This window comes from Molothrus ater, chromosome 5 (genome assembly GCF_012460135.2).
Source record: "Molothrus ater isolate BHLD 08-10-18 breed brown headed cowbird chromosome 5, BPBGC_Mater_1.1, whole genome shotgun sequence".
In the NCBI taxonomy this organism is placed as follows: domain Eukaryota; kingdom Metazoa; phylum Chordata; class Aves; order Passeriformes; family Icteridae; genus Molothrus; species Molothrus ater.
The window spans coordinates 41,412,124-41,415,838 of record NC_050482.2 but is presented as its reverse complement, the minus strand read 5'-3'; positions in this window follow the sequence as shown (position 1 = coordinate 41,415,838).

Below are 3,715 nucleotides of genomic sequence, written 5' to 3'. Positions count from 1 at the left end.
AAAACGAGGAAGCCAAGGTACCCAAATCACCCTATGCACGGAGCAAGGAATGGGCAATTGTCCTATTCCTAAGGTACCTTTTGCTGTCTCCATTGCTCACTGCTGCAGCCAGAATGAAGTTACACAATGTGGCTGAGCCAATCCAGCCGCTTGGGGCTGCTCAGACAAGACATCTTCCTCCCACATCTCTCTTCCCACATTCTTGGCCTCATCGTCCTGTTTCTGTCTTCACATACCAGATCTGCCAACTGTCTGATACCTCAAAAAGCCAATTTAACTACCTAGCCCACAAAAAGCTGTTTATTCGTTTCCTGTGTCAAGTCCGTTTTCCATCCATTTAAAAAGCTGAATGGTGTGAGCACAAAGCCTGTTGAAAACCTGATTTGGCACAAGGAAAGGGTCAGGAGTCTGTAGCTGGAGAAAGTAGTAAGACCTCCTCAGTTTTAAAGACAGTGAGCCATTAGACGAGAAGAAGTCCTTTCTTGTTAACCCCCTCTTAGAACAGGCTAAGCTGCCAAGCTACATAACCATTCAGCCAAAGGAAGTCTTCCTTCTTCCCCCTATTTCCAAGTTCTCCTTTGTTTTCTCTCTTTTTTGTCTTAGTATTCCTTCCTTGCATCAGCTCTGGAAATCACACTGCCTGACTGAACTTTTCAGATCCTGGGGTAAGTCAACTCATCTCAGCAATCAGCCAAAGCAAAATAAACAAATTTTTTTTGCTGCGTTCCAATTTGCATAGATTGCATCAGCTTACAAGGAGATCAGATGAGATCCTGGAGACTGTTTAAGATAAACACTGGAGCTGAGTGGTGGGTAAGAGAGGTGAGAAAGGGCAAGAGGGAGCACTAGAACTCCCATTCCTCGTTGCCTTTAAGATGTTAATTTGAAACTATACCCATGGACTGGTATGGTTAAAGCTGGGTTCTAAATCTGAATTAAAGGTGGGGTTTAAAGCACTTACGTGCTGCAGTATTTTCGCAGAGAAGAATAAAATACTCAGAGTGACTTGCTTTGGAAGATGGCGGGTAATACACTAGTGCTCATAATTCCCTTTCCTTCTACTTTAAATACAAGAATGAATTGTTGGCATGACTTTCTGAAGATCTCAAGATTCATATATATGTATTTTTTTCAGAGAACAATTTGGTGAGCTTGCGGGTAAAAAATGTGATGTTACCAGCTAGTCACCTTTTAGCTCTTTGCATGCAGAAAGTATGATTAGAAGGTGATCATACCCAAAACTTGAGTGGTTGCTGCTTTTTAAGTCAACGTGGCATGCTGGGAAGTGCCAGGGCCCTGGTCTGGAATGTTAGTACAATATTCCTGGAAGATCAGAGCTGCAGTTTAAAGAAAACTAAGGACATGTACATACAGATACAGATAATTTGAGGCACTTTGGAAGGTTAAGGACAAGCTAACTGAAGTGTTGTGTCAACACTGCCTACAAAATTAACCTGTCTCTCTGCAAAGTTTTGCTATTATTTCTACTCTATCCAGAAACTAGCTTAGGTGCTGGGGAAAGGAAATTCAAGTCCCTTCTTTTAGTAAGAGCAATATCCATGCATTTTCATGTGGTTTTGTATGTTTTTCTATAAACTAAGTAGGTCTTTTTGCCCCCTATGTTACTTCTCTTTGCGTTCTACAGATTAATTGAATATTGGAAGAAAGTGCATGTAGATACATACTCCTTCATGGTGTACTAAACATCCTTTGCTCTTGTTTTTTCAGGAAAGGGCTATGTTCCTCATTCTTAAGATTCTCTCCTTTATTACTCTGTAAGACTTTATCATGCACTCATGTACTTTTTCCTGGTTTTGGCTAGCCTAATTTTGAAAGCGCATAGACTGAAAGGCCTCTTTCTCCCTCAGTTGTGGAAAATGTTTACTTATTCTGCTGGAGTCCTTTCTACAATGCTTTGCATAACTACATGAATGTAACAAACATTTTGATTTACTTGTGTAGAGGGACCCACATTGCATATATTTGGTTGAAATTGATTTTGCATTTGCTAGAGGAAGAGGAGCAATTTACATGGTATTTTAATTTTTGAATAAATTAAAATTGTGAGATGATTCTTCATAAGTAATAAAACCAGCTACAGATATCTTTGAATTCCCATTTATTTTCATAATTAAAGTGAATATTATTTTGTAGATAAAGCTATTTCATTTTAACTTCCCAATAGAAATAATTACTTGAATACTAATTATTCCCTTGCAAGTTCTACATTGATTTGATTTTTATGCCAAATATGCCTAAACCTCTCTTAGGTACTGAAAAATTTTCCCAGGCCTTTGGATATAGGAAAATTCCCTCTTTGTGCCATATATAACCTGATTCAAAGAAAAAAAGAAAGACTTCTATGGACTTAATGTGTGCTTATGTTCATAACACTGAAATCAGACTATTTCAAGCCTACTCTGACAGCAGGATAAGAAAGCTGAAAGTTATTTTATTTCAGGTTCCCTATTTTTTGTCTTATTTGAATGAATACACAAACAAGGCTTTTAAGAGGCTCCGGTACTTCTCTTTGTAGTTACAGTTCAGAGAATTCAGAGGCGTGGGACTGAACTGAAAATATGTGGGGTATTCCTAGAGCTGCCAGTAATAGGTAAACCATGAAACGGGCCTTTGCTTTGTTTTCTTCAGCAAAATTGAATTTTCGAACAAGGGAGGAAGGGGGAAATTTAGAAAAATACTTTTTTCAGATAAGCTCTTACTCTGGTAGGCTCCTATTTAATCATTGCCACTGGCTGATAAAACAATTCCTTATTGTGCTGTACCTTTGGGCAGCCACACAAAGAATCTGCCCTGTGAGAGGAAAAAAAAAAAAAGAAAAAGGAATTACTTACATCTAATATGTACCTGTTAAATTACTCCAGAAAGGAGAGGGCTACGGTGTGCTAGGACTGTGCACAGGACTTCCCACCTGCCCTGGGATCTCCACCCGCTGGCATCAGCCTTTTGGGCACAATGGCTCCTCTTTCCCCTGCTCTGCTCCAAATTGGTGGGCTGGGCGGGAGGGGAATAAAAGATTTTTCCTTCTGAAGCTCTACTCCAAATCTCTCATTCCCAGAGGGTTGCTGTGAACAGGAACCATGGCGTGTGTTCACTTCCCTTCTGGCAAAGCCAGTTTAAAATAATAACAAAAAAGGTCGTGGAACAGCTTAGTCCGAATCCAGTCTTTCGTGTTGCTGCCTCACTTGTTCTCTGCTAGGCCACATTTTCGAAGGTGCATTTAATCTGTAAAGGCTTCCATGCAAATAGCTCGTTTACTTAAAAGTCCAGGAAGAACAGAGGGGCCACAGCGGTCTTTTTCCCTTCATTTTCCCCGTACTCGTTCAACACCTTGTGAAGAAGTACTGAGGTACTGAGAAGGCAGGTTATTATGCACTGAGAACTGGTGTGGCAACTGTAGCTTGCCCTTCATTAACGTGCGTTTAAGCTGAGCGACTTGACCTGAAGTGGCTGGAGCCTCCCGGGGAAAGTTTTCAGAGCTTTTGTGCGTGTGTGTGTGTGTGTGTGTGCGCCTTTACGGAGTTCCACACGGGAGCAAAGCCCCCTCTTTCCCATTTGCTGCCTGCTGCCCTGAGGGTGACAAGGCTGAAAGTTTAGCAAGTTCTGTGCATAACTCCACATCACAGGAGCAAGTGCGTATTCCCCCCCTCCCCTTTCTTTTTCCTGCTTCTAAACACCTCCTTCAAGTTCGCAGTTG